The 19,221-nt window shown below is 39.9% G+C and overlaps 1 protein-coding gene and 1 long non-coding RNA gene across 4 annotated transcripts in view; one reads left to right on the plus strand and one right to left on the minus strand.

Moving 5' to 3' along the window:
• JAZF1 (JAZF zinc finger 1) overlaps positions 1–19,221 on the minus strand; it is a 349,309-nt gene that overhangs the window by 75,755 nt on the left and 254,333 nt on the right. The window lies entirely within an intron of this gene.
• Positions 1–19,221, plus strand: part of LOC126950065 (uncharacterized) — an 83,993-nt gene that overhangs the window by 30,702 nt on the left and 34,070 nt on the right. Inside the window, exon 2 of the long non-coding RNA XR_007724045.1 lies at positions 3,787–3,898. This is a non-coding gene — a long non-coding RNA (uncharacterized LOC126950065). The remainder of the gene's footprint in view (positions 1–3,786; positions 3,899–19,221) is intronic.

Raw genomic sequence — 19,221 nt, forward strand, 5'->3', positions numbered from 1 at the left:
GGGTATTTTTTTGTGATTGACCTTTACACTGGTTGCGGACATAATTTGAGAAGTACACAGCTAACGAAATAGACTGTGTTCTCAGGTACCAAACTAAAACTGACAGACTTACTGCATTAAGAGAGACATTATTTTCTCTCTCTCTCCTTTTCTTTTTAAGACAGGGTCTCACTCTGTCAGCCAGGCTGGAGTGCAGTGGCATCATCACGGCTCATTGCAGCCTTGACCTCCTGGGCTCAAGCGATCCTCTTACTTCAGCCTCCCAAGTAGCTGGGACTATAGGGATGCACTACCAAACCCAGCAAATTGTTGTACTTTTTGTAGAGCACCACATCCACCTAATTTTTGTAGAGGCAGGATCCCACTCTGTTGCCCAGGCTGGTCTTGATCTCCTGGGCTCAAGCAGTCTTGTTGCCTTGGCTTCCCAAAGTGCTAGGATTTCAGGTATGAGCTACCCACATCTGGCCTGCTTTTCTAAGATTCTATTTGACATAGATGGAAGGATGTAGTTCCTGGTCTTTGGAGAATTCTAATCTAATTTTGCATAAAATAAATAAATATGAGGGCAAGCCAATTTCAGAGCAAACCTTTAGCTTATTTTGCGTACAGACATTCATTTCTTTCTTTTTTTTTTTTTGTGGGGGTGAGGGAAGAGAAAAGGTGGGGTAAGATAAAAAGACAAGATAAAAGGTGATCTTTTCTTCATCTACTGTCTTGACAATCATATTTTATTTCTTTTTCTTTTTTTAAAGGCAGCTACAGTTAATTTATATTCTGTTTGGTATATTATAGCTTGGATATTCTACACCTTTTTTAGTATTTATTTAAATAACACTGGGTTGCAAATTTTTATATTGCCATGTATACCTTATCTAACTAACATCTATCATCACCAGCCTCTGATTAAAAAGAAAAAACTACTTTAACATAAAATATAAGAAGATCATAATCTTGGAATAAATCTTTTCTTGAGAAAGACTGTTCTTTATTCTGAGATTAGGATAACAGAACACAGGAAAAATCTACTTAAACTGTTTTGATGAAGAAAAGCCACAATATAAAATTTCATGTTATTACTTTATACTTGCATCATATATATATTGTATTATTTATAATATACTGTTTACAATTATTCTGTAGATGCACATTTTTAAAAATATCTAAATGTGTTTTCTATTATTATCATTGCAAAAAATTCAGTTGCAAGGAATGCTGACCAAACAGAACTCTTAAATTTAGGTGGAATTGCTTGAAATACGCTGAGCAAACGAAGAAGGCAAACAAAAGGGCACTCAAATCCAGCAGCTTCTCGTTTCCAAGAGCTGGGAGAAGGTGAGCAAGAGCTGAGTGTCCTCTTACAGCTGGACACACAAAGGGGTGGTGAGGTGCTGAATGCCCACTGTTCCTGGCCCCACATGCCCCAGGCAGCTCAGACACTGCAGACCAGTGGAAACGTCCTCATGAACAGCAGCAGACTAGCAGCTGTGCTGCGGATAGCACTTAAGAACCACTTTTTTAAACCAGTAGTATCTTTTCCTAAATTCTGACACTCAAATGAAATCCAGGCACCAAAGTTAAGCCACTGAAATAACAAACAAAATCCCAGTCCTGAATACGATTTCTTTGTATGTTCCCAACAAATATTGTATATGTTCTTCACAACTATGGAATGATACAGTCAATTTACCTTAATGAAAGCTTGCTCAGGCTCCGGCAATCACTCTTTAAAGCCACAGGTCAGCATAAATTATCAGTGAAGCAATTAATTTTGATGTACTTTAGCCTGAATAAAATAAACCATGGTCTTTTTCATCATTGATGCCAAGAATAAAAAACACTTCTGAAAGCTACTATACCACAAGTCTTTGGTTTGGAGACCAATGGAATATCTTTCTCTTGGCAACTCCCTATCCTCCTTTCCATTCCTTTCACACCCTTCATTGAATTGCAAATAAGTATGGCTATTTCTTACACATGGTTTTCATTGCTAATTTGACATTCACGTAGACTAATTAACAAAACAAAGAAGTTGCACTTTACAAGGTTTTGTGATATAAAACTACAAATAGCTTTTGAGTTTTCTTGTTTTGCCTCCTCTAGAAGCAAATTAAATGAGTTACTGAGGTTTCACTGTAAGCTGCTAATGAGATGATGCGTAACTTTCCCCATAAACTAGAAGAAATTTAAAAACTGAAGAAAAAGTTGCACTTACGGTCTCTGAGAGTTTTAAATCCAGTATACAGCTGGGAACACAGCCTGGTGAATGAAAAATCTAGGTTCTGAAGGCAAACTCTTGATCTGACTTAGCTGGTGTTCAAGCTTGGGAAAATTAATGACTCCTTCTCATCTTAGGGTCTTCGTTATAAAAGAGAGGTAATCCAAACACTTACCTCATGGGGGTTATTATCAAGATCTCATTGGAAAATGCATGAAAAGCCCTTGGCTCCACATAATACTCAATATATGTTAGGAGACCACTCAGAGTTGTGGTATTTCCATGGGCGCTGGCCCTATGCTCTTGACCCTTTCCCAGGAAGGAGAAATTGTTTGTAAATTTAACAGCCATCTAGGAGAATTCTTACATAAGAGGTAATTTCTTGGGGGAACCTATACAGTCCACAGGTGGGCTAAGATAGGTATCTAAGTCTGGGATTGGACAGTTCCATTTCCAAAGAAAAGTACTTCTCTGATGTTGCATGGCCTTACCCTTAGGTGAATTCTTCTATGTGTAAATCTTGGCTATGGAAAGGATGCAGATGGTGATAATTTAAAGTTTTTATTAGGCATAATTTTTTTAAAAAACCCACAACTACCGCCACAACGTCAGTATTTTGCTATCTTATTTAAGCTTTCGCCCTTCCTCCCTTTTTAGGCCATGAGTGATAATTCACATATTTTTCATCTTGTGTCCACATAATCACTTAAAAATTTATAGGGATTTTTAAAAATGGAAGAAAGAACAAAGGGAGAAGGAAATTATTCCAACATAGTTCCTGGGAAATACCTAACATAGATTCACAATTAAGATGGCCAGCAGCACAACTGCAGGGACACAACACACTGCCAAATGCTTGTAGAAGAGTACTGTTATATAGAATCTATATCATTGAATGACACTGAACATTTATTAATTTGAAAGTATCAGCCAATGGTTTCCAACTCTTTCAGGTATGAGAGTCTGTTATAATGTCAAATGGTATGTTGCGTTGCATAGTACAGTATTTAGATTTAGACACAGTATAGAGATTTTGGTGGTTTTTAAGTTAGAGGGAAAAAAGAATGACATAAAACCACTATTCAGTAATGCTTTGAAATGAATGTATATTTTATAAGATCTCCTAGCCACCTTTCCCCTACATGCTTCCTCCCATGCATAGCTCCCATGCAAAGCCTGCACAAATTTATGGGTTATCTGGAAAAAAATTCAGGGGGAATGTGTGTGTTTAAATTTTTCAAGAATGTCACTACTTAACTGCTAATGAAGTACTTCTTGGAGGGGCCTCTGGACCTTCTGCTGATTTACAAGGAGCAGCCTTCATTTGCATGCCAAAGGCGTGCACTAATCCTTAGCATCAGCTGGCTTCCAGGAATGCATGCGTCCCACAATCCTGTTTATCCTGCTGGTTTATTTAGCAAAGCTTTTCTTCAGAGAGTACAGGCCCGCATTTCAGGCCAGCCAACCTGATTATCCCAAATCCCTAATTAGTGTAATTAAAGCTTTAATGGATTGCAGCCAGGATATAAACCAGGCAAACCCCCATTAAAACCTATTACTTGTGTATGCAGGAATGGTCCACAGCAGAGGGCTCCTTGTTGAGTGACTGAAGGTCCTGGACACCTCTGCACCCAACACCCAGGCCATTTTTGGTGACCAGGGAGCCTCTTTCACCAAGTTCAGGTATGCAAACCAAGCGGTTATTCCCCCTGCCCCAAGTATCCACTGAAGCAATGGGCATTTTCAGATGGGTTTACCTTTCAATCATTACTCCAACAGATGCTAGCCTCATGGAGATTTTCCTCCTGTTATTATGCCCTGGGAAATGAGACAAATACCCTAACTAAAATAATTTCAACCAACTAGGAGAATCTTGTTAGACCCTGCTGAGCACACTCATATTAACCATGATGCAGAGAATCGCTCAGAACTTTTCCAACAACCGAACACCAAAGATCTACAGCTTTAAGCCAGATTTAATCCATAGCGTTTTTAGGTGTTCCCAACAGTGTGCAAACTAACCCCTTCTTAAAATGGCTCTGGAGAGTGTTCACATTATCCAAGCTTCAGGTGGATATTTGGACGTTAATATTAAAGAAGGAATAAGGGCAGAAGATCTATGACTTTTAAAAAGTCTTTTTAGTATGTGATATGCTAGGTGCTTTATCATTATTACCTTATTTAATCCTCATGACAGCTTGCAAAGGGTTATCAGTCCTATTTACAGATACAAAATTGAGGCTTGAGACATTAGTTTGCCCAAGGACCCACAGTTAATATCACGCCATAGGAAAGTTACAAAGTGCTAAAAGTCTGTGTTCTTCAATACAGTAGCCATTAGCCATATGAAGCCATGAACACCTGAAAGGTGGCTAGTGCAGCCAAGGAATGAAATTTATAATTTTACTTAATTTAAATTTAAGTAGCCACATATGGCTAAGGGCTCCTATATTGAATAGAAACATAAGATTTCCACGATCACAGAAAGTCCTATTGAGCAGTGCTGTTATAACTGATAAGAGCTCCATCTGGATATGCTGGGTGTGAAATGGTGGTGGGATACTCAAAATGTAGACAAACAGGTCAGCGATCTAGATTTGGGAGTCATCCACCCAGAGAAAACTAAGTGAGCAAGCAGGGAAAAAGAGGCGAAGGGTGAGAAACTTGGGGAAATGCCTGCAGTTTAAATGGTAGGAGGAGAGACTGAGTAATGGGTCTCATACATGTTTTTTCAGACTTAATATTTTTACGTTTTTAGATGAACATCTGGGGTACAAACATTACTTAAGAGTGAAGATCTTAAATGAAAAAGTACATTTATTTGAGTGTTTTATGCAAAGATGTCCTCTCCTTCAAAGGCATAGCATTTAAATCTTCCAGCTCAGAACGGGGGTGTACTGGGAACTGAAAAATGTTAATACAGGACACAGGCATCACGTGGCTTTTATGCAATAAGTAGCTCAAATTCAATTTCATTCTGTCCACAGACCTCCTAAATAATGGGATCCCAACAATTTGCTGAAATAAAACTCTAACACTGGTACCTGCTGTGAAGGGTACTTTACAGTAATTTTCACTTACACTTCTTTCAGTTGCCTGGGGGATTCTTTGTGATGTTAACCGACCTTGTATTTCTTACCATGAAACCAAAAACACCTAGAGAAAAAGTTGACTCCTTTTCCTTATTGGGCGTGAAAAGTCTGCTCACAACACAGGAATTTCACTTTGGTAAGATCTGAGACCAAACCTTTGAGACCAAAGGTTTTCCCTTGGAGAGGGTGAGAAAAATCTTGGGGCTAGTTTACCTCCATACTCTGCATCCTATGGAAGGACAGGAGTCTGAAACTCTGACTTCAGAAGAAAAATTTTCACCCACCCCTACAAATGGAGGTGAGTGATGCAGAGAGGAAGGAAGGAAGAGGGAATAGTGAGAAAGGTATTAGAATGGGTTGCTAAGATTAGGGTTAAAATTAAAACAAAAACCTTGAAATTTAGAGTTCTGAAAAGCCAGTTAAGACATTTCCAACTTTTTTTCCCCTACATAATTTACAATGGGGCTTGGGTGACTTTACAGAGCATGTGACCCTACAATGCAGAATTTGGAAAAGAGGAATTATGGGAATTAAAATGCAGAAAGTGTGCAAACAGAAGGCCAGTGTTGCCTATGACAGCTGGGAAAAGACTGGAGACGGCCAACACAAAGCTCCCTTTTCCCCGTCCTCACTCGTGATGGTGGCAGGTACCGTTTCCACTCACGGTGCTGATGATACAGCTGGCTCTGGCCTCATTTACGCAATTAACCCCACATTCTCTGTGTCGGTATCGCTCCCTCGGAGAACATGAGGAATTTGTGAGGAGACTTTATATCTTTCAGGGTATCTGGGAGCTACTTAGTGGGTAATTCACTTAATGCTACCCCAGTGTCTTTGAAAGAGTTAATTCACCTCCTGAGGGCCTCCAGAATCTGCCTCATTAGGCCTTATGGGACCAAAGAGAGGTCAATACAGAACAGCATATATATATAAATATATATGTATATTTTATATATTCATATACATATACGATAAATATAATTTATAGATGAATATATATTTATATGCATATAATATATACATATAATGTATATTTATATTGTATATGTTTATATATTCATATATGTATTTATAGACAATACATATTTTTATATATTATATATATTTTCATATACGTATGTGTGTGTGTTTGTAGCCAGACTGATATTTTCTAACCGTGCAATGTATTAAGAAAAAGGGGGGAGAAAAAAACAACGAAAGCACCAGAAGGCCATACCTTTCGGACAAGCAGGACAGTGAGGAGGGAGGTCTTCTCTAGTCTGTCTCATCTCCGCTGTCTGTGGGCGGAGGAGGGTGGGGAACAAGGAGACCCCAGGTGAACAGAGCTTGTGGGAGGGGGTGCTGAGAAGCTAAGTGGTCAGCATATCTGCTGCAGGAGGGGTGGAAACCCCTTGCTCTCTTTCACACCGGGTCAGAGCTCAGCTCAAGCCTGCTCTTACCCTCTCTTCCTTGACTGATTAACATCTCCAGAAGAAGAAAATCCAACCCACCTGTGGGAGCCCTTGCAGATGCCTCATTTCTCTTGTATTCAGGCAGTGAGATACCTTGCCCATTTGATTTCTGACCTACCCTCTTCTTACTATAATTGAAGTCTAATTCTCTCTTTCATTCTCAGTGAGTTGTTACTTAGCAGGGGCTCTTAGAAAAACAAAGGTGGGACCTGCAGGCAAGCCCTCTATTCAGCTTTACCACGTGCTAGTTATATGCCTGTGATAAGCTTTTAACCTCTGAGCTTCAGTTTTTTGTTTGTTTTTTGGTTTTTTTTGGATACAGAGTTTCACTCATGTTGCCCTGGCTGGAGTGCAGTGGCGTGACTTAGATCACTGCAGCCTCCGCCTCGCAGGTTCAAATGATTCTCCTGCCTCAGTCTCCCAAGTAGCTGGGATTACAGGCGCCCTGCCACCACGCCCAGCTAATTTTTGCATTTTTAGTAGAAACTGGGTTTCACCATGTTGGCCAGGCTGGTCTCGAACTCCTGACCTCGTGATCTGCCCATCTCGGCCTCCTAAAGTGCTGGGATTACAGGCGTGAGCCACCATGCCCGGCCCGAGCTTCAGTTTTCTTATCTGTAAATGGGGGTTTCACTGATGTATTTCTTTATTTCCACGAGTTCTGAAGGTGCATAAGGTGGCTCTTCAGGATAAAGATTTAAAGCACAATAAAATCGAATGAGTAAGAGGGGCGGGAGAACTGAGAGAGAACAAACCTGGGGACAGAGCATAGGGGCAGGAATGGGGCAGCAGAAACAAAATGTGGAGGAGAACTGCCTGCTACCTGTTTGCTATTTGGGTTGAAAGTTCTTGAATACTTGTAAATTGGAAAGTTCTGAGTCAACAATGCAAGGAATTGCTCCCAATATTCTCAGATGCTTCTGAGTGAAGGACCAACATGTGCTGTAACTCCACTTCACAAGTAGTTATGGAAGTACTTGTACATGGGCTGAGGGGACATGGAGATGGGGACAGGGTCTCTGCTCTCCAAATGCTGCTAACAGCCTGGAACAGGTGTCTGAGGGAGGGCACAAAGAATTCTAAAGCCGACTGTGGGGTGTATGTTTGCACAGGGTGAGGCTCGAAGCAGAAGACCACTGTGTGTGGTTGGGCCGGGGGCTGTACTTTGGTCCTGGATGTTAAAAACTACTGTGTGTGCTCGTCAACCCCAGTTTCTGTTTTGTTCAGGTTTATACGAATAGTGGCAACCTTTTGTTGCCAGACGCATTGTGATTTTCTCATGCCTTCAGCAGGACTGCCAGAGAAGCAGCCCTCACATCCCTTACTAAAAATGGAAACTCCTGCTCACCAGCCAAGGAAGAGAGGGCTGTGTGGCCAACATTTACCTTGCAATTGTTACTAGATCTCCCATATAGATGTAGCACTTCTTCAAAAGCACAGTGCGACAGTTACCTTTCATTTCCACACAGGGGCCTCTGAGGATCTTATAGTAGATCGGTTCAGCCTCCATTCCATCTGATGCCCAATGTCCCTGCAGGAAACAGGCTTTGGGATTTCACAAGCCATGCACTGTGCTCCTCTGTTCTAGAACCTCCCTCTGGTGTGCTCATAGGATCTATTTTATTCGTGGCAGCAACCAGAGTGCCGTTTACTTTATGTAAAGGATTTCAGCTGGTGAAGAAATGAGCCCCAGCCCTTAAGCGAGGATTAGACCCAGCCTCAGCAACCAATAGGATGGCAGCCACCAGCATCTTAGCTGCAAATTACTGTTAAGAGTCTACTATCAGGATGATTCCTTCAAGCAGGCCCTATTAAAAAAATAATCACCATCTGCTAGACTCCCTTCTTTATTAAACTGGTCATTAATTACTCGTAACAACTAATTTTGTCAGGATTTTATTGAGTAATTATAAAATAAACAGGGAGGAGATCAAGCTTCCTGCCTTGCTGAAGGCAGGAATTCTTTATAATGCTATGTTTCAAAAGGGGGCTGTAATAAATCCCCAAATTCCATTTAATATGGTAATTATAATTTGCAAAATTCATCCTTCCTGTGGTGAACGAGTGCCTTCTTTCAGCTTAGCTCAGCCTGACTTCATCTTGGATCATTAAATAGCAAACTAGTCTTTACCCACTGGTAACAATAGACCTTTCATGGGTTATTGGCTAATTAATCAAGGTGCATAATTTGATCGCTAGCACTTTTTAAAAAGTTTTATATTCCAGGTATCATAAAACAATATGATATTGCTGTAGAGTAATTAAAAATGAAGCAAGTTTTAATGTTTTGATTAGAACAGGTTTATTATCCTGAATAAGGTGAAGTGCAAAGTTTCACTGATTTCTTCAACTACAACATTTAGGTTGAAACATTTGAAACAAGCCATTAATTTAACAACATGCTCATCCAAAACAAATCATAACTCATTTCTTTTTACTGCAAAAGTAATTGAGTAATGAATAATGAAAATCATCCCACTGAAAAGGGCAGTAAATATGTTGACTTTATTATTAATACTCAATTTTGGTTAATAAGGCAGCTATTAAATTTGAAACATGATGGACCTGATTTATTGACTTATTCAAGATTAACAGTGAAATACTATCCAGTAAATACTGGGGTTCTTACAAGAGAAGATTTGATTCTGAAAAATTAAGTAGAATTCAACTGAAATTTCAGTTCATATTTAGAATGATTTGACCTTAAATCTCTTATCTCTGTACTTTGCTTGTTCCTTAAAAGAATTTAAATTGTGTGTGTGCTTATGTGTGTGTGTACAGGGGTGAGTATGGGAGGCCTCAGAGGGCCTTATACCATGCACTCTGCACCCTAGTGAGCTGGAATTCTCTGATGAAGTCAGTAGTGGTATGGTCATTCTTAGACTCTCTCCAAAAGGAGTTCATAATAAAATACCACAAGGACATTCGTTACATCTAAAGGATTAGTTGCAACCTAAGTCTCAAACACAACATTTTAGTGATGGTTCAGGGAAAAGAAAAAAAAAAAGTAAAAGGGATCAGTGAATTTTTTTCTCCTTCAAATAGGATTATTTATACTAATAAGAATACTTGTTATTCATAGCACTAAGTTTCTTTGAAACTGAGTTAGTGTATACTGAACCAGTGCTCCTAGGGGAAATTCAAGGTTAGGTTCCTGCAAGCCTCTGGCCACAACATTTTCCTCAACGGATTAATACACGAACTTCTTTTAGGTGTGTTTCTGTTTAAAGACACCTTGCGTAATACATGTTGTTGATTCCTTGAAATCAGGGCCAACAGTACTATGACTCATGCCGGTGTAAACTTACCTGACACATATATTCTCCTAAGTCACCTTACAGCCTTCTTGTGCTTAGGAACTCTAGATAGCACTTCGGCACTATACTTGGGGCCATTTTAAACAGCAAGATCACCAATAAAAAGCTTGAAATGCAAACAGCATGGCACTAAACACAGTGTGAAAAGGACACGTGTGTAATGTAAGAGCTGAAACAAGAAAGCAGAGCACTGCTTTGCTCAACCTCAGCTAGGAATGTGTGCACTGGTCAACTCAAGAATCTCACCACTCCATCCATGTCGGCGAGTGACTATGAAAGCACCACTTGGGGACACAAATACATATTAGTAAGAAGGCAAATTTACAAACACTGAATCCACAAATAATAGCAATTGACTGGGCCTGGCACAATGGTTCATGCCTGAAATCCCAGTACTTTGGAAGGCTGAGGTGGGAGGATCCCTTGAGCCCAGGAGCTTGAGACCAGCCTGGGCAACAGAGTCAGATCTCACCTCTTAACAACAACAAAAAAACCCGACTGTACCTTAAACTACAGGCTCTTACTACACATTCACCTATGTATTATTATATTTGCTTATCCACAATTTGGGGACATTTCAAGTGCTTGTCAAACATTTTCTTATTTATCTGCATATTTCAGAGAAGGGCTTCATTTCCTTAAGGAGCATTAGGTAACATCCCGAGTTTGCTTTCCATGGAGGCACAGTCTTTTCTAAAGGCAATGAGGACCTGTTCCAGAGTGCCTCTCCTCACTCCCAACTCTGGCATATTTCTCCTCAGGTTTCACTGACCAGAACTACATCACAATATTGTTTACATCAATCAGTGGCATGAGGAATGAGTTGCTTCCGTCAGCTTAGACCAGAGTTCTGACTCAGTAGGTCTAGGATGGCACCTAAGAAGCTGCAGTTCTAACAAGTTCTCAGGTGATCCTGATGCTGTTGGTTTGAGAACCACGGAGCTTAGACGATTTAAGATTTACCACCTGAATACACTTTTATGGCCCTTCCAGCAAATGAGAAGGGGAGAGTTTTAGGTGGAAACAGGCAATGGAGCTGTTCTACATGGTCTTTGCAGACATATGATGTCTGCTGAGATACTGGTCATTGGTGTTAATGAAACTTAAAACAGGCTGTATTTCTTTTCAACAATTAATGTCATTTCCCATACTTAAGCAGCAGTTCAGTATAAGCTCACCAAATTTCATTTTAAATCTCACTAGCTGATTTTTTTTCCTCATCACCACTGTTTTCTCTTCTCCTTAATTCATTTTGGAAAGGGAGTGAACAAGACATGTACAGTCAAATTCTTCAGAGAAATGGAAATTTGCATAGGTGGTAAAAATTGCCACAAGCACAGTTAATGAAGCAAGCACGTGGCTACTTGCAACTCTGCTCTCAAATTTTCTGTATAACTGTGCAGCAATATGTGCTCAATAACTGCCTGATTATGTGCAGATAGCACTTGGAAAAGTTCAAATACTACAATATATTGACATCCATTCTCCAGCTAGATTTGCAAGTGGGGAAAAGTACTCCAAAGAAGGCTAGCAACATATATACCAGCATTCTAGATGGAAGCAGAAGCCAAGCAAGCTATTTTAAGATCCCTGGAAGGTAAGCTGGAGATTTTCGTGCTATGATAAGTTTGCATAGACAGTTTTATTTACTCTAAGCATTGTATTTGTTCTAAAGATTACACAGAAAGATGTGGCAGTCACTGATGCTGTTTCCCACATATTTCTGACTCTCCACTTTTGGGCCACATGATGGTACTGCACTTCTTTGTTCCCCTTGAGGTTACATATGGGCAGATGACTTGATTTGGAAAATGCACAAGCAATGATGAGCTATAGTGGCACCTCCTGCTATAGTGATTACAGAATGTGGGTTGAGATAAAGCTTCTATAAGACTAGGTTCCTGAGTGAAGGAGCAGGGCCTCTCTAATGAACCATGGTGGACACGCAGAGTAAGCAAAAAATAAACTCCTGTTGTGTTAAGTCACTGAAATTTGGGGATTTGTTACTGCAGTATAATCAAACCCATTCTAATACAAAGGATGTAAAACTTTTATACTGCCCTTTAATTATACATGTTTTTCCTTTAAGCTCAAATGCCCCTTTAAAAAAAATCCTAATAACCCTTCAAGCTCTGGCTCAAGTTACATCTTCATCATCACTCTAGCCAACATTTATCTCTTTGTGTGAACACCAGTTGCAACTCTAAGAAAAATCACAAGGTTTAGCACTTGATTATTTTATAGTTGTCCATATATATTAGTATCACCTCACTGACTACATCAGAGACTTAGGAGGGGGGCAGAGTTCATGTCATAGGCATCTTTGTGTCATCTTGAGCAAAGGAGGAAAATGAGTAGTCTTCAGATAAAATCTAGCTGGAGAATGGATGTCAATATTTTCTAGTATTTGAACTTTTCCATGTGTTATCTGCACACAATCAGGCAGTTATTGAGCACATATTGCTGCACAGAGTCATACAGAAAATTTGAGAGCAGAGTTATAAGTAGCCACGTGCTTGCTTCATTAACTGTGCTTGTGGCAATTTTTACCACCTATGCAAATTTCCATTTCTCTGAAGAATTTGACTATGCATGTCCTGTTCACTCCCTCTTTCCAAAATGAATTAAGGAGAAAACAGTGGTGATAAGAGAAAAAAAAATCGGCTAGTGAGATTTAAAATGAAATTTGGTGAGCTTATACTGAACTGCTGCTTAAATATAGGAAATGACATTGATTGTTGAGAAGAAATACAGCCTGTTTTAAGTTTCGTTAACACCAATCATCTAAACATGGGACTTTGTGATATTATCTGGCCTAGTCCTTGGTCTTCAGATTTGTGCTTTTGAGCACGCGAAGTATCATGGTTCTTAAAAGGTAAGAGGCTGAGTGAAGGTCTCTTGCTTACTAAGTGATGAAGGTAGCACTGAAACACAGGTCCCAGTAACGGGCAACTTTAAATGCTCAACATAGGTGGGCAGACTATCTCATTAGCATGAAATGTAAAATTATATTTTGAAGAATTATGATTTTTGAGCTCTTAGAAGAGAAAAATATTTTGAACCTGGCCCCCCATTGTGAATAGAAACTAAAATGGGAAAATTTGGAGAAATAAACCAGTAAGGAATAAAGATCATAGGTCATTCATGCCAAAACCTGTGATGAGAGTTAAAGAAAAGTCATTTAATTTTTCAAAGGTAAATAGAAAATGCAAGCAGGTCAATAATGCCTTAAAGCTCAGTAGCTGCTTATCTTGTCAAAAATGTAACTATCAGAGCTGGATAAAACAGAACAAGCATGAGGATGCATTCTATGATGATAAGGCAGCAACATGAAATAACATATTTATAATCACTAAAATAGTGCCAAATTTGCTTGGGTGAAGTCATAGAAAAGAGGGGTGACTTACGGTTACAGAAGGAAGGAGCAAGCTCAATTTTGTGCTATTTGACTACAGGAGTGCTCTGGAACGCCCAGGAAGATTGGACCAGCAGTCTAATTCTACCCACACCATTTATTAAATAATTAATACCTAATCATTTCAAAAAGTACTAGTTGGGAATTGGCTGTAAATCTAAATATCACTAATGACAATGTAAGTAGAGGCAAATTCAATCCTGGTTTCTAAACAACTTCACAATAAGCAGCTTGTGGAGTTTACTCTGTGTGCAAGTTGTATTACTGCTTGCGCCTTGGAATCCTCCTTCATTGCTACCCTTAAAATCCAAGCTAAAGGGACTCTCTTACAGGGATGAATGCCTCAAGGGAAGTGCCTTCAGTGTTTGAGGAACCAAAAGCTCCTGGCCCTGACCCAAAACTAATCCACATTATTGTAAGGTACATCCAATATTAAAGGCACTACGGTGATGTTTTAGTACACTGAGTTCTTAGCTTTCCTGAAAACTTCAGCTTCATTGGGCAACTGATGCCTTTTGGGGAGCAAAATTACTTACATCGTTAAAACTTCATCAAGTCATAATTTTATTATAATTGTTAACATAAATAACTACAGTAAATAAGTACAGAGTGATCAATTTGTTCTTGATATCTCAAGGGAGTCCTTATTTAGCTTTGATATATAAAATCAGGACATTATTTATTTGCATTACAAACTGCATATCAACTATTCACTTGGGCATGTTTTAATTGGCTTTAGGTTTAGCACATTCCATAACTGAACTGTGTAAGCAGGTCGGCTTCACAAATAAGGTCTCATGTAACAGCTAAGTCTAAATGACGATGTGTCATATGGCGTGTCAAATATTTTTCTGCTTTCCTCTGCTTCCCTTCCTGACATCAGAAAAAACTTTGTTATAGTGAAATAGAAAATAAATTCTGCTACGACGGGATAAAAGGGGGGCATGTGAATAAGACCCTCTTCTTTCCTGGCCAGCAGGAAGTGCCTCCAGTTCTCTGATCTGCCTCAGTAGCCCAGCACAAATTTTTCAATTGACTAATGCTCCCCACTTCCACCAACAACAGAGTAAGATATCGCCTGCTAAGATAAATTACCATAATATAATGATTGAAGGGAAAATATATGGCGTAATAGAGAGGTCTAAATACCCGTAAGTGGAAAAAAGCATAAACGACCATTTTAATTAATTTCCTAATGTAAAACACAGCTGTAGTAATGTTGGCAAGCCTCACCTGCCCGTTTTAAATTTGTGACATGAAATCATGCCACTTAATTAAGTCTTAATGCACAAAAATATATTTTATTTACTTTTTATGGAATACCAGCATTTAAAGCTTTCTATTTATGTGTATAAGCGCTTTATAAATTACTTGAAATACTGAAAAAATCTGACTACTACTAATCGGCAGTTACAAGTACCAGTTTTAGTTTCAATAATTAAATGCCTTTTTGGTGGACTCCTGCTGCTATGTGAACTAGCTCTAGGCTATTAAAGTAATGAGTCCGGACAGAGTCATCTGATCTCATGGTTGGTGGAAAACTCAAGGAAAAGGGCTTTGCCCACAATTCCTAGTCTGTTTACCAGACTGCAACCAGACTGCCTGCTGGAAGCATTATAAAGCCTCTGGGCTTCCCCTTCCCCCTTCCAGCAAGTACCTTTTTTTTTTCCGCTTTTGCTTTTTACAAGTGTTGTCTCGGAAAATATGGTATTACAGAGCCCTCTGCAGGCCAGAAGTTTTGTAGTGTAGCTTACCAGCATGACTTTTCTTAAAGTGGCAGTAAGAGATGGGAAAAGTATAATTGTCAAAACTTCATAAATCAGATCTCATTAAGAAATATGTTTGTCATAAGGGCAGACTGGCATCAATTCTTCCAGAAGACGCACTGAAAAAGAACATCGGTTAACTTGATTGAGGGATGTTGCCTTGATAGCAAAATTCTGGTGGCCCCTGGTAACTCTTCATAATGGGTTGCAGTGTTAGGGATTATATCATCTTCATCATCATCGTAATTCTTAAAATAATCCATGAAAAATACAGGGCTCTGAACTGTTCACTTAAAAATGCAATTTCTGGCCAGGCATGGTGGCTCAAGCCTGCAATCCCAGCGCTTTGGGAGTCTGAGGGGGTAGGACTGCTTGAGACCAGGAGTTCGAGACCAGCCATGTAGTGAGATCATGTCTCTACAAAAATAGAAAAATATTTAAAAAAAAGAATTTCTATCACACCTGGGCTTTAGAAGCCTAGGTATAAGGAAGAATAAATTAGAAGTTAATTATACAAACTCCATGATTTCCTCAGCCAAGTTTTCATTCGAGTGAATGAAGTGTATGCCTAGAAAAATTCAGTGAATTTCTCAAGTGTTTTAGGGAACTTAGTATAAATTTTTACAGGGCATTTTATATGTTTTAAACTTTTTGGATGAAATGGATATAAATCATTACAGAAAGAATGCATATGTAAAGATAAAAATGAGGAAGTGCATTGAAGACAAACAACAAACAAAGTAAGGTCTCATTTTCATTTAGACAGTACTTTTCGAACCACATTTTATGTTGGTTATATTCTTTTTTTATTGGAGACAGAGTCTTAGTCAGTCGCCCAGGCTGGAGTGCAGTGGCACGATCTCAGCTCACTACAACCTCCACCTACCAGGTTCAAGCAATTCTCCTGCCTCATCCTCCTGAGTAGCTGGACTGTAGGTACACACCACCATGTGCGGCTAATTTTTTGTACTTTAGTAGAGATGGGGTTTCACTGTGTTGCCCAGGCTGGTCTTGAACTGCTGAGCTCAGGCAATCTGCCTGCCTCGACCTCCCAAAGTGCTAGGACTACAGGCGTAAGCCACCGCGCCGGGCCTTATAAAATATTCTTAAAGTCAGCAAAATAACCAACAACTTTTAATAGGAAAATTTTTCCTAATATTTTCAAGTCAGCAAAAGTACTAACTGCTTTTAATAGTGGTTTTTTTTTCATAGTAGTCAAGAGAGTATTAATTTAAAAGAGGAAGCATTTGACCAAAATATTTCCTTTTATTGAGTTTAATCTGTGCCAGGTAACTCATAAACCTCCTGGAGCACCCAGAGATACATGCTTCTAACAACTCACAAAGGTGCCAGAGCCGTCTCCTCAAAGTTCCTCACCCTGGTAGTAAAACATTATGATCAACATTTGCCTAGAAGCTAGGATAAGTAGAAAAAATGGGAAGTGATATGACGATGAAAAGAATCTGATATTGCATATGTTAGAATTTCCTTCCATAGCATTTTAATCATTTAACAGGGTCTCTTTAAGGACCTGAAGGGAGTTATGAGGAGGCCGTGGTCTGGAGGTGAGAACCCAGGCTGTGGTGGTTGGAGGCAGTCTCCAGATGAGCCTCAGCAGCTCCCTGGAGACTCTGGTGACATTCTAAGACCATGCCTTCTGTGGCTGTTTGGCATAACTGACTGCTGCTTTTCCCAAGGACAGCCATTTGGTGTTGGAGGTTTTTCTAGTCTTCTCTACTCAGTGGTATAGACAACACCAGCATGTCCTTAGGGTAATGTCCGCAAGGGCTTGGGTTCCAGTAAAATGACTCTTCCAAATGAAAACCCGAAATTAAAACGTCGAGTTTCCAGATTTGTTGAATTCAGAAACAAGTGCTCTCAGCATGAACTGTCAACAGCCAAAGTTAAAATAGGCCAGCTGGTGGCTCCTGTGGGATCGTCTCCACACACTCTATCCCAACTTTGCAGAGTTGAATGTCAGACATTATTCTATCAGGCCTGGAATCCGCTGCCAGACTCAGCCTCCTTCATCCGGCTTATCTCCTACTGGGAGGCTGTGGCTGACTGGATGGAACTGCACACTTCCCAGCAGATGCTGGGCTGCCAAAGGATGGGAGCACGGCTGGGCTGGCGCCACCAACATTTACAGCCATTCCTCCCGCTCCATTCCCCCTGCAGCCCCCCAGCCCCATCCCACCAATGCCTGCTTACAGACTTGGCACACTAGGAGAGGACAGGTGATGAGGATTAGGCCAAACGTATTTGCATATCCTCAGCACAGGGACGGAAATTAACACCACAGTGACATGATTTAATGGCTAACCTTAAACCCGAGAAAGCCCTGAACCAATTTTTGAGCACTACGAGACTGAGGGAGATGTAAAATGCAACCCATCTGGCAGGGATGGGTTTGTCCAGGGTTAATGGTAGAAACAGAAATGAATTAGTTTGAGTACGAAGTGTTGTTTAACGTTCACTCACAAATTATGAGTGGGCCTTATTCTTGGGCATAAGAAATGCCACCTTTACTGTATTCTTGTGGGATGGGGACGGGGACTGAAAATGGTGGGACAGTTTTCATGATCATTTTCTCCTCTGGCAGCCGTATCACAATCTTTTGAGACCGAGTCTTGCTCTGTCACCCAGGCTGGAGTGCAGGGGCGTGATCTCAGCTCACTACAACCTGTCTCCCGGGTTCAAGCAATTCTCTGCCTCAGCCTCCCAAGCAGCTGGAATTACAGGCGCCTGCCACCACGCTCGGCTGATTTTTGTATTTTTAGTAGAGATGGGGTTTCACCATCTTGGCCAGGCTTGTCTTGAACTCCTGACCTCGTGATCCACCTGCCTCGGCCTCCTAAAGTGCTGGGATTACAGGCATGAGCCACCGCGCCCAGGTCACAGTCTTAATAGGCCCTTAAAGACAATGTTGACCATTTGTCTGCAGCCAAATTCAGAAATGCTCTGACAATTAGGCATTTCAGAAATGTTCTGACAATTAGGTATTTCAGAAACTGAACATGTCATACAATTTTTGTTCACTATAATAAGAGCATAAAAACATTTTCACAATCTCTCACAAAGTTAAGTGAATGAGAAAATGAATTAGTACCCATGAAGTATATTTTCATTTTTCTAAAGCTGCTTCTTGTGGGAAAGTCAGAAAAGGGGTTGATTTTTTAAAAATGATTATTTAGACAACTGTGTCATTCTGTAATTTGAAGCAGGCAAGAAGGCAGCTAATGCTCTTTCAATTTGCTGTCATATGAAGGTACCTAGAAAAATGAATGCCATTAAAACTTTCTTCTCATTTTTATGAATCCAATAAGGATTCTCTGGGCAAATCCGCATAAAGCTTATTTAATTTGTTTTCTGCTAAGACAATGACGAGTTAGTTTCTCTGTAAGTAAGCACGAGCCTAGCATCCCTTGGAACACAACGGTGACATCCATCATGAACACAGTGCTTTACCAACATAGGGTGACTGACAAATGCCAGACATATATTTTTAAAAATAGGGTTATTTCCTTTAATGCTGCCATCTTAGGGGGATATATGTACTTACTCTGCTGTGCTGCCATTTTATTACTCAAAAATATTTTGGACTTCCTATTGAAAACACCTTTGGAAAATACCTGGACTTCTATGGAAGATCACTAAGGGTGGTAACTATCACTGAGGAGCCAAAGGCCATTTGTAGTCAAGTTTGGAGAATAAAGTAGGTAATTCAGCTCCCAGAACCCCTTGAAGTAAAAACCACACAGCAAAAACTTACCCAAAACAAATAAGGTGAAGCTAAATAGAATCTCAGCCTTTCATGAGATTGGAAATTATCTTTGAAGACCATTCCAAAAAAGCAGCTAAAAACATATTTTGAGCAATGGTAGAGTCATTGAAATAGGTCTGGTAAACATCCCCCAATGGGGTACTTTTTAAAAAGACAACATTCATTTATTTTATTTTTCTAG

The sequence above is a fragment of the Macaca thibetana genome, chromosome 3 (assembly GCF_024542745.1).
Source record: "Macaca thibetana thibetana isolate TM-01 chromosome 3, ASM2454274v1, whole genome shotgun sequence".
Taxonomy (NCBI): domain Eukaryota; kingdom Metazoa; phylum Chordata; class Mammalia; order Primates; family Cercopithecidae; genus Macaca; species Macaca thibetana.